This window comes from Chiloscyllium punctatum, chromosome 45 (genome assembly GCF_047496795.1).
Source record: "Chiloscyllium punctatum isolate Juve2018m chromosome 45, sChiPun1.3, whole genome shotgun sequence".
NCBI classification, from domain to species: Eukaryota; Metazoa; Chordata; class Chondrichthyes; order Orectolobiformes; family Hemiscylliidae; genus Chiloscyllium; species Chiloscyllium punctatum.
Window position 1 is genome coordinate 65642611 of NC_092783.1, and position 12709 is coordinate 65655319.

At 46.0% G+C, this 12709-nt stretch overlaps 1 protein-coding gene across 1 annotated transcript in view; it reads right to left on the minus strand.

Annotated features, from left to right (window-relative positions):
* The window catches only part of slc6a17 (solute carrier family 6 member 17), a 91319-nt gene extending 83552 nt beyond the window's left edge, over nt 1–7767 (minus strand). The window contains exon 1 of the mRNA XM_072563966.1: nt 7152–7767. The gene's annotated coding sequence lies outside the window, so the exon portion shown is untranslated. The remainder of the gene's footprint in view (nt 1–7151) is intronic.
* Nucleotides 7768–12709: the final 4942 nt, after the last annotated feature.

The window sequence follows — 12709 nt, forward strand, 5'->3', positions numbered from 1 at the left end:
ATTATCAATAACTTGAATGAGACAAAGGCATTCAGTGGAGGGTGTACTGTGGCCTGTTTACATGTTTAATAGTGTATATGTGTGTTTAGACTATGAACTGGGTTTTGAAGAGTTAAAAATGAAGCCATCTTTAGCATTGATGGGTATTTTTTTAAGGGGGGGGAGGGGCAAGGTCTCACAAAGCTAGTCCTTCTTATCTAAAAGCTGTCCCTTGGCTCAAGGATACTCTGTCCTTGATTTTTATTCAAAGGGGCAATAAACCAGGCCAGGCTCCAATCAGTCTGGTTTGGTACAGAGATGAAAAGGATTTTGAGAAGCCTTTTGTTTATATATAATCAGGTGAGACTTCAAGCCAAAGTGGTCATGCGTTAGAAGTGACCTGTATAAAGAAAGGGGAGTGGTCATCTCTCTCTCTCTCTCTCTCTCTCTCAGCTGAGCAATTTTAGTCAAGTCTTGAACTGGTTGGAAGTTGTACAGGGAGCTGTGTGGAAACTCTCTCTCTCACTCTCTCTTTCTGTTCTTCAACTTCAACCTGTAAGCATGTATTCCATTTATTTAAAGGAGTTTGTTTATTGGGACTGGTGTGTATACTTGGAACAGCATAATTAAGTCTTGTTGGATAGGTTGAGTTCTGCAGAAGTACTTTATTCCATTCTTTGTGTTTCATTGTGTAATTTGTGAATAAATTTTTGTCTGTTTTAAAATCTAGTAGTCAACCTAGCTAACTCAATCCATGTAATTTTCACTGTACACTTACCGAAACAAATTGCAAAGTTATGGTCTGAGCTGCCTGCTTAAGAATGTTTTGAGTGGTCTGGCTTAGTCCATAACACAGAGTAACTTGGTAAGTTGGATCCAAAACTGGCTCAGTGGTAGGACAGAATGTTTGGTGGTAGAAGGCTGTGCGTGTGCATGCGCGATGACTGGAGCCCGGTGTGCAGTGGTGTATCAGACATCACGGCTGGGTCCCTTATTTTTTGTGATATTCATAAATGATGTCAAGCGGGGGGAATGACAAGTTTGCTGATGACTCAACAATTGACTGGGTAGTTGACAGTGACGAAGAAGGTATTAAATTGAAGGAGGATATAAAAGGATTGGTCAGAAGGACAGTTCAGTGGCAGATGGAATTTAATCATAATAAATGTGAGGTAGTGAATTTTGGAAAAGGAACAATGGAGTACTCAATGAATGGCAAGAAGGGACAGAGGAACAGAGGGTTCCTTGGGGTGCTCAACCACAAATCTCTGAAGGTGGCAAGACAGGTCAATAGGGTAGTTAAGAAAGTTAATCAAGTTGATAACCGGGTGCTTGCCTTTATCAGTCCTGGTATAGACTATAACAGTAGTAGATTGTGTTTGATCTGTTCAGGACTTTGGTTAGACCACAGCAAGAGTACTGTGTGCAGATCTGGTCACTGTGCTGTTGGCAGGATATGGCTGCACTGGAGGGGACACAAAGGAGATTCACCAGTGTGTTGCCTGAGATGGAGCATTTCAGCTATGAAAAAGCTGGATAAGCTTGAGTTGTTTTCTTTAGAGCAGATAAGGTTGAAGGGGGAATCTGATAAAGATGTATAAAGATTTTGAGAGACACAGAGTCAGAGATGGACAGGACAGAAATAGACCCCTCAGTCCAATTTGTCTGTGCTGACCAGATATCCTGAATCCAGTCCCATTTGCCAGCATTTGGGCCAAACCCCTCTAAACCCTTCCTATTTATACAACCACCCAGATGTCCATTAAATGTTGTAATTGTACCAGCCTCCACCACTTCCTCTGGCAGCTCATTCAATACATGCACCACCTTAGCATGAAAAAATTACCTCTTAGGTCCCTTTTAAATCTTTCCCCTCGCACCTTAAACCTATGCCCTCTAGTTTGAGACTCCCCCACCCCACTCCAGGGAAAAGATCTAGTCTATTTGCCCTATCCATGCCCTCATGATTTTATAAACTTCTAAGGTCATCAGCAGCCTCTGAGATGCCAGGAAAAATAGCCCCAGCATGTTCAGTCTCTCCCTATAGTTCAAACCTGCCAGCCCCAGCAACATCCTTGTAAACCTTTTCCGAACCCTTTCAAATTTCACAACATCCTTCCTATGGCAGGGAGACCAGAATTGTACACAATATTCCACAAGTGGCCTAACTAATACCCTCTTCAGTCACAACATTATCTCCCAACTCTTATTCTCAATGCACTGACCAATAAAGGGATGCCTAACAAATGCCTTCTTCACTATTCTATCTACCTGTCATTCTTTCCAAGGTCTTTTTTTCAGCAATATTCCTCAGGATCTCACTATTAAGTGTATAAGTCCTGCACTGATTTGCCTTTCCCAAATGCAGAATCTTTCATTTATCCAAATTAAACTCCAACAGCCACTCAGCCCACTGGCCCATCTGATCAAGATCCCCAGGTACTCTGAGGTAACCTTTTTTTGAAGTCCATTACCATGTCCAATTTTGATGTCAGCTGCAAACTTACTAAACATATCTCCTATATTCATATCCAAATCATTTATATAAATGATGAAAAGCAATGGACCCAGCACCCATCCTTGTGACACCTCGCTGGTCACATGACACATGACACGATGAATAGAAAGCAGCTACTCCCTTCAGTCAAAGGGTCAATTACAAGGAGACATAATTTTAACGTGAAAGATTTTGTAGATCAGAAATGTTTTCACCCGGAGGGTGGTCGAGATCTTGTATACTCTACCTGGGTGTGTAGTTGAGGCAGAAAACCTCACAACCTTTAAAAAATACTTTGATGAGCGCTTGAAATGTCATAACATTCAATGCTATGGGCCTAGTGTAGGAAAGTGGGACTAGTGTAGACAACAGAATAATTTTGGATGCACAGACTCCAAGGGATTATTCTGTACCATATGATAAATCCTGATGAAGGGCTTATGTCCGATGTTGATTCTCCTGTTCCTCAGATGCTGCCCGACCTGTTGTACTTTTCCAGCACCTCACTCTCGACTCTGATCTTCAGGATCTGCATCCTCACTTTCTCCCCATATGTTTCCAGGATGGATTTGAAAATGGAAAATCTTGCCCGGGTAATTTTTTTTTGAGGAACTAACACTGGGGATAGACAATGGCAATGCAATGAATATCTGGGTATTCAAAAGGGCTTTGATAGGATACCCCAAAATAAATGATTGATTATGGTCAGTGAATGTAGAGTCAGGGACAAGCAGCAGAATGGATTTGTCACTGTCTTCAGGACAATTAGAGAGTGGTGTAAAAAGGAGTTAATCAGAGTGACAAAGTGGGAGATGGTATTCCACAAGGATCAGTGCTGGGTCCACTGCTGTTCACAAATTGCACTAATAACGTGGACTTTGAAGTCAAAAATATAATTCCTAAATTTTTGACTGATACCAAATTCTATGATGAAGACAGTCAACACAGAGAACTGCAACAAATTAGAGCAGGACAGATTAAAATTCAGAATGGGAAATAATTATCAAATGCAGGACCAACTCAGACAAACATGAAGCTATACACATCAGAGGTGGGGAGTGGTGCCGGTGTAATTACGGAAGATCAACTGCTCTACGTAGCCAACGAAGAGACAGGCATAGCTGGGGCCCATACGTGTGCCCATGGCTACCCCTTTGGTCTGGAGGAGGTGGGAGGCACCACTCCCCACCTCTTCCTCCGCTACATTGATGACTGCATTGGCGCCACCTCGTGCTCCCGCGAGGAGGTTGAGCAATTCATCAACTTCACCAACACATTCCACCCTGACCTTAAATTTACCTGGACCATCTCTGACACCTCCCTCCCCTTCCTGGACCTCTCCATCTCTCTTAATGACGTCCGACTTGACACTGACATTTTTTACAAACCCACCGCCTCCCACAGCTACCTGGATTACACCTCTTCCCACCCTACCTCTTGCAAAAATGCTATCCCGTATTCCCAATTCCTCCGCCTCCGCCGGATCTGCTCCCAGGAGGACCAGTTCCACCACAGCACACACCAGATGGACTCCTTTAGAGACTGCAATTTCCCTCCCCACGTGGTTAAAGATGCCCTCCAATGCATCTCGTCTACATCCCCCACCTCCGCCCTCATACCCCACCCCTCCAACCGTAACAAGGACAGAACGCCCCTGGTGCTCACCTTCCACCCTACCAACCTTCACATAAACCAAATCATCCGCCGACATTTCCGCCACCTCCAAACAAACCCCACTACCAGGGATATATTTCCCTCCCCACCCCTTTCCGCCTTCCGCAAAGACTGTTCCCTCCGCGACTACCTGGTAGGTCCATGCCCCCAAACAACCCACCCTCCAATCCTGGCACTTTCCCCTGCCACCGCAGGAACTGTAAAACCTGCGCCCACACTTCCTCCCTCACCTCTATTCAAGGCCCTAAAGGAGCCTTCCACATCCATCAAAGTTTTAACTTGCACATCCACTAACATCATTTATTGTATCCGTTGCTCCTGACGCGGTCTCCTCTACATTGGGGAGACTGGGCGCCTCCTAGCAGAGCGCTTTAGGGAACATCTCCGGGACACCCGCACCAATCAACCACACCGCCCTGTGGCCCTTTCAACATTTCAACTCCCCCTCCCACTCTGCCGAGGACATGGAGGTCCTGGGCCTCCTTCACCGCCGCTCCCTCACCACCAGACACCTGGAGGAAGAACGCCTCATCTCCCGCCTCGGAACACTTCAACCCCAGGGCATCAATATAGACTTCAACAGTTTCCTCATTTCCCCTTCCCCCACCTCACCCTAGTTCTAAACTTCCAGCTCAGAAACTGTCCCCTTGACTTGTCCGGACTTGTCCTACCTGCCTAGCTCCTTTTCCACCTATCCACTCCACCCTCTCCTCCTTGACCTATCACCTCCATCCCCTCCCCCACTCACCCATTGTACTCTATGCTACTTTCTCCCCACCCCCACCCTCACCCTCCTCTAGCTTATCTCTCCACACTTCAGGCTCACTGCCTTTATTCCTGTGAAGGGCTTTTGCCCGAAACGTCGATTTCGAAGCTACTTGGATGCTGCCTGAACTGCTATGCTCTTCCAGCACCACTAATCCAAAATGTTGGAGGTCACCTATCACACAAAGTGCCAGCGTGACTTTGGGAGAGGAATAGAGGGATCTCAGATACAAATACATCGAAAGCTGTGCCACAGGTTATCAAGACCAGAACAATCAGTTTTATTTCCAGAGGGAGAGAAGGGGAATCGTGTTGTAGCTGCACTGAACCCTGGTGAGAGCACACGTCAGCTACTGTGTTCAGTTCTGGTTACTGTAAGGCACTGAATGGTTGTGGAGGGACGTTGATTAGGATGATACTGGAAAGGCATGAGTTTATCCATTAGGAAGAGATTCATAGACTGGGTTTCTGTTCATTTGCAAAATCACAAAGAGCTGACCGCATGAATGTGAGTGAAGCAAGAGTACAGGCTTTGGCTGGTTTTATGCAGCCCACATGAACGAGGTATAGACATAGCATTCAGCTTGCTTCACTATACAATAATGTTGTGGCTGTTTATTTAGAATTCTATGTTCCCACCTACTGTGACAAACTTTGATTGCTCTACCTAGCAGGAATTTATCCTCTTGTCTTAAAAATGTTTAATGACCCCCATTTTTACCATCGTATGAGGCAGAGTTCCAAAGTTGCACAACCTTCAGACAAAAAAGATCAGATCCCTAAATCAGCAATCCCTAATTTTAAAAGAGTTCTGGATCACACCCACAAAAGGAAACGTCCTTCTGATACCTATTTTAATAAGATTGTTCTGTTCAGGATCTTATACATTTCAATCAAATCACCCCTCTCACACGTCAAAACCTCAGTGCAAACAAGCCCAGTCTGTCCAAACTTTCCTAACCCTCCTTTGAACCACCACCACCAAATCATTTAGATCCTTCCTCAAGGAAGGAGGCACAATATTCCTGGGGGATCTCTGAGCAACTGAAGCATCACACAGGAACATAGGAATTAGGAGAAGTAGGCCATTTAACACACAGAGTCTGCTCCTTAGTTCAACATGATCATGGATGATGGTCTACCCCTAAGCTACACTCCCCCTCTCTGCCTATGCCCTTTGCCACCTTTGCCTCTTAACATCTATTTCTTTATTAAATATATTCAGTGACTTGGCCTCCACAGCCTTCAGTGGTAGAGAATTCCACAGGTCCATCCTACTAAGTGTCTAGAGACTATGACCCTGATTCTAGGTCCCTGGCCACTGTAGAACCTCCAGTCAGCCCAGCCCTGCCAGAATTTTATATACTTCATTCCAGAAAATTCCAGAGAATACAGATTTGATTAGCTAGTTCCAGGGAGAGGCAAGTGGGGGTGGGGTGGGAGAGCAAAGGGGGAATGAGGATAGAAAATGTGGTAAGGGTGATCAGGTAGAGAGAGGGGGCACATGGGGGAGGAGAATGAGGAGAGGGGAAAATGAGGGAGGAGTTGAACACGTTAAATGTCGGTTGTTATTAGCGGTTGAAACGGTCCAGTAAAACCAAGTGTTAAAGGGATAAGTCCTGGCCGTACCGGAATCTCCAGGACACCAGGCCATTCGGCCCATTCACTTGACACTCTCCCCGAGGGTAAGGGACAGATGCTAAAATAATCTAGAATTCCCATAATTCTGTTTTTTTTTCTATTTTGAAACCCAATATGAGTTTTGTTTTTCCCCCTACAGCGAGACCGTGTGAATAATTCGGAGTGAAATCGGAGCGAGGCAGAGGGAGATCCAACAGCAACTAGAGCCTTATTGAGGGTGAGAGGCGGGGGCTTGGATCCCGCTCCTCGGAGCCCAAAAGCATCGCCCCTTCCTTTTTCCCCAATTCAAAATAAACATCCAGCGCCCTCCCAATCCCAAACCCACATTCTCTCCAAATAGTTACAATGAGGAAATTTAATCAATGCAGAGTCTCCTCCCACCCCACTACCGCATCGAGAATTTGTTTCTGAATCTCCGCACAAAAATAATCTAAAGACAGCGTTTTTTCCAGAAGCCGGCACTCCCCTGAGTTTTGAGGAATGGGGGGGGGGGTTGATGTGAAACCCCGAGCGGGTCCCGGAGAAAGGGGCGGATTCTCTGTAAACTGTCGGTAAAACAGACTAATCGCCCGCCCCCGGATAACGAAGGACTTACCGCCGAGAATCAGCGCAGACACCGAGAGAAATCGGAGAGGCTGCACAATCAGAGTCGATCACGATTGAGACAGACTCGCACAGAAAGATCCCAAACTCCAAGCAGCAGCGTCCGCTCGCATTGACGCAGGACACATCGCCCCGCCCAGAACACAGCCTCCGGGCACTGAGGGCAACTCAGAGGGAGGGAGCCACTGGGGGGTAAACTGGAGACAGACACAGAGGGGTCAGGTGTTTTTGTAAACTATTGGTGAGGAGCTGAGGGAGAGTAACAGACAACATTGGGGCAATGGGGGGGGGGGTAACTGAAGAGGGGGCAGCTGTGTAGCAGAGGACACTGAGGACAAATAGAAAGAGATGGAAACGAGTGACAACTGGTTTCCCTGAATGTCAAGTAGAGGGCACTGAGCTCCTGGAGTGGACTGTGTGATGGGGCAACTAGGGTTATGAAGACAATGTGATTTGCAATTGGGGCAACTGAGATTGGAGGCAAGTTATGGGGTTGACTCTCGTGATCGGACGGCAGCCCCCTGTCAGCCGGGGCGGGGGGAGGGGGAATGTGCACCCCTTCACTCTGACTCTGGCTGGGAGTAGTCCTGTCTCCTCTTTCTGGGAGGGTAGAGCTGTGAACGTGGCACGAAGTGAGCCCCTATCACTCTCTGTATTACCGTGCGTCAGTGCTCGGTGTAGGAAGGTGGGGAACGTGATGCAGTTGAAAAGGACAGAGCGTGTGGTCCAAAACCAGAGCCTGACGCAGGTTGAGTCAATGCCAGTGACGTCAGCGTGTGTCTGAGGCACATTCTTGGGAAAAGGATGAGAGAGATTAACGGAATCACTGTCAACAACATGTCATCATGCATTGATAAGGGATGAGTGAAACATTTTCAGAAATGCTTTTTTCTTTGTGAAATTCAGTCTTCTTTTCATTCAGGGGATGTGTGCATCACTGGATGGGTCGGCTTTTATTGCCTTTCCCCAGTTGAGAAGGTGGTACTGAGCTGCCTTCTTGCAGCCCATGTGGTGTAGATAAATCCATAATGCTATTGGGGAAGGAATTCCACAATTTTCACCCCGTAACAGTGAAAGAGCAATAGTCGGAATGCTGAGTGGCTGGGAGTGGAACTTGCAGTTGGTGGTGTTCCCAATATCTTAAGTGGTTGAATTCAGGGATTTGAAAGGTGTTGTTCCATCTCTGGATTCTCAACAAAGCAGGGTCTAAACTTTGTCACTCTCCATTCAACTATATTGCCATCACTAAATCTCCCACTGTCAACATCCTGGGGTTACCACTGACCAGAAAATGAACTTGATCAGCTATATTAATACTGAGAAAGTGAGGACTGCAGATGATGGAGATCAGAGTTCAACTGTGTGATACTAAAAAAGCACAGCAGATCAGGCAGCATTTGAGGAGCAGGAGAGTCAATATTTTGGGCGTAACCTCTTCATCAGGAATGCAATAGGGTTCAGGTTGGGTTATTCCTAATAAAGGGCTTATGACCAAATTCTCCTCGGATGCTGCCTGAACTGCTGTGCTTTTCCAGTGCCACACTTTTCAACCCCATATTAATACTATGACTACAACAGCTGGTGAACCTTGGTGAGTTACTGCAGTATCTTTTGGAGATGGTACACACCTGCTTCCACTGAGTGGTGGTGGTGAATCAGATGAATGTTGAAGATGTTGGATGTGATGCCAATCAAATGGGGGGCTGCTTTGTCCTGGATGGGGTCAAGTTTCTTGACTGTTGTTGGAGCTGCACTCATCCAGGCAAGTGGGGAGTATTCCATCACACTCCTGATTTGTACTTTGTAGATGGGGGATAGGCTTTTGGGAGTCAGGAGGTGAGCTACCTGCTGTTGTAGTCATAGTATTAATATGGGATTGAAACGTGTGGTGCTGGAAAGGCACAGCAGGTCAGGCAGCATCCGAGGAGCAGGCAAGTCGACAATTTGGGCATAAGCCCTTCATTAGGAATAACTCAACCTGAACCTTATTGCATTCCTGATGAAGAGCTTATGCCCAAAATATTGACTCTCATGCTCTTCAAATGCTGCCTGACCTGCTGTACTTTTTCAGTGCCACACGTTTGAACTCTGATCTCCATCATCTGCAGTCCTCACTTTCTCAGTATTAATATAGCTGATCAAGTTCATTTTCTGGTCTGTGGTAACCCCAGGATGTTGACAGTGGGAGATTTAGTGATGGTAATACAGTTAAACGAAGAATGACAAAGATTAGACCCTGCTTTGTTGAGAACCCAGAGATGGATCAATAATTCAACGTTTCTGGCTAAAGATGGATGCAAATTTTCAACCTGGTACTTTGCACTGATGTGCTGGTCTCCCCCATTATTGACAATGATGACAAAAACAGAAATTGCTGGAAAAGCTCAGCAAGTCTATTAGCATCTGTGAAGAGAAATCAGAGTCAACGTTTCTGGACCAGTGACCCTTCCTCAGAACTGCAGGAAGATTCACCAGCCCCAAACTCTGATTTCTCTTCACAGATGCTGTCAGACCTACTGAGCTTTTCCAGCAATTTCTGTTTTTATTTCTGATTTACAGCATCCACAGTTCCTTCAGTTTTATCGATTAATGATGATATTTGCAGAGCTTCCTCCTTCAGTGAGTTGTTTAGTTGTCTTCCACCATTCAAAACTGGATGTGTTAGTACTGCAGAGCTTAGGTTTGATCCATTGGTTGTGGGGTCACTTAGCTCTGTCTGTTGCATGTTGTTTCTGCTGGTTAACACACATGTCGCTTCACCAGGTTGGAACCTCATTTTTAGTTATGCCTGGTGTTGTTTCTGGCATGCCCTCTTGCACTCTTGCTTTAAACTGTCCTATTACAGAATTGGACAGAATTTTTAATGTAACAGTGAAGTTATTACATTTAATAAGTTGCAAGATAATTTAATAAATCAAGTTAATAAGTGGGTGGATAAGGTATTTTGTAGTGGGTAATAAATCAACCGATCTCATGCTAAGCATAATGGGACCAGACTTGATTATTTGTGTGGTTATACCACATAATGCCCACAAAGATCTGCTCCATAGCAGCAGTAGATTCACTGTTGAAGTGGCTAGTCGAGGCGAAAGCTGTAGTCTGTACCATCACTCATCTTCTCACTGCTGCACATTGCCAAACACCACATTGTTAAGGTGTGCTGCTGTTGAAAGTTAAAATGCAGGGATTAGACTTTCATTTGAGATTATTTAATGGAAATGTTAGCTCTGATGAACTCTGAGGAATGTTCTGGAGCTGAGGTGAATGGAATATAATGTGGTAAAATGTGAGATTTTACACTTGGGCAGAAAGAATAGAGGAGCTGAATATTATTCAGATGGAAAAAGATTACACAAAGCTACAGAAAAGAGGGATTTGGGTGTCCTCATCAATGAATCACAAAAAGCTGGCATGCAAAACAAAGCAGCAGCTTGATTAGCACTGCATCCATAATCAAAGAAAAGCACAGCTGATCAGGCAGCATCTGAGGAGCAGGAGAATTGACATTTTGAGCATAAGCTCTTCATCAGGAATGAGGCTTGCAGGCCAAGGGGGCTGAGAGATAAATGGGAGGGGGGGATGGGACTATGGGGAAGGTAGCTGGAAATGAGATAGTTAGATAAAGGTGGGGGTGAAGATGATAGGTCAGAGTGGAGGCTGGACCAGATAGGTGGGATGGAAGATGGATAGGTGGGACAGTTCAAGTGCCGAGTTGGAAGGTTGGATCTGGGGAAAACTGGGAGGAGGGGAAATGAGAAAACTGGTGATATCTGCAATGATCCCGTGTGGTTGGAGGGTCACAAGACGGAAGATGAGGTGTTCTTCCTCCAGGGTTCGGGTGGGTAGGGTTTGGTGGTGGAGGAGGCCCAGGACTTGCATGTCCTTAACAAAGTGGGGGGGAGAGTTAAAGTGTTCAGCCACTTTCTTGCGTGTGTCCCAGAGATGTTCTCTGAAATGTTTCGCAAGTTGGCATCCTGTCTTCCCACTGTAGAGGAGACCACATCGAGAGCAATGGAGACAATAGTTGATGTGTGGAAGTACAGGTAAATCTCTGTTGGATATCCCTCCATTTCCTTGCAACAAGGACAGAACCCCCCAGTTCTCACCATCCACCCCACCAACCTCCGCCATTTCCACCACCTCCAAACAGACCTCCCCACCTCTATCTGCGTTCCGCAGAGACCATTCCCTCCGTGACTCCCTTGTTAGGTCCACAACCCCCAGCTGCTCACCCGCTACTCCCAGCATCTACTCTTGCTACCGCAAGAAGTGCAAATCCTGTGCCCACACCTCCCTCCTCACCTCCATCCAAGGCACCAAAGGATCCTTCTGCATCTGACAGAGATTTACCTGTACTTAGAGTCATAGAGCTGCACAGCTTGGAAACAGACCCTTTGGTCCAACCCATCCATGCCGACAAGATATCCCAACCCAATCTAGTCCCACCTGCCAGCACCCGGCCCATATCCCTCCAAACCCTTCCTATTCATATACCCATCCAAATGCCTCTTAAATGTTGCAATTGTACCAGCCTCCACCACATCCTTTGGCAGCTCAATCCATACACATACCACCCTCTGCATGAAAAAGTTGCCCCTTAGATCTCTTTTGTATCTTTCCCCTCTCACCCTAAACCTATGTTCTCTAGTTCTGGACTTCCCAACCCCAGGGAAAAGACTTTGTCTATTTATCCAATCCATGCCCCTCATAATTTTGTAAACCTCTATAAGGTCACCCCTCAGCCTCCGATACTCCAGGGAAAACAGCTCCAGCCTGTTCAGCCTCTCCCTATAGCTCAAATTATCCAACCCTGGCAACATCCTTGCAAATCTTTTCTGAACCTTTTCAAGTTCCACAACATCTTTCCGATGGGAAGGAGACCAGAATTGCACGCAATATTCTAACAGTGGCCTAACCAATGTCCTGTACAGCCGCAACATGACCTCCCAACTCCTGTACCCAATACTCTGACCAATAAAGGAAAGCATTCCAAATGCCTTCTTCACTATCCTATCTATCTGTGACTCCACTTTCAAGGAGCTATGAACCTGCACTCCAAGGTCACTTTGTTCTGCAACACTCCCTAGGACCTTACCATTAAGTGTATAAGTCCTGCTAAGATTTCCTTTCCCAAAATGCAGCACCTCGCGTTTATTGGAATTAAACTCCATCTGCCACTTCTCAGCCTGTTGGCCCATCTGGTCCAGATCCTGTTGTAATCTGAGGTAACCCTTTTTGTTGTCCACTACACCTCCAATTTTGATGTCATCTGCAAACTTACTAACTGTACCTCTTATGCTCGCATCCAAATCATTTATGTAAATGATAAAAAGTAGAGGGCCCAGCACTGATCCTTGTGGCACTCCACTGGTCACAGGCCTCCAGTCTGAAAAGCAACCCTCCACCACCACCCTATGTCTTCTTCCTTTGAGCCAATTCTGTTTCCAAATGGCTAGTTCTCCCTGTATTCCATGAGATCTAACTTTGCTAATCAGTCTCCCATGGGGAACCTTGTCGAACGCCTTACTGAAGTCCATATAGATCACATCT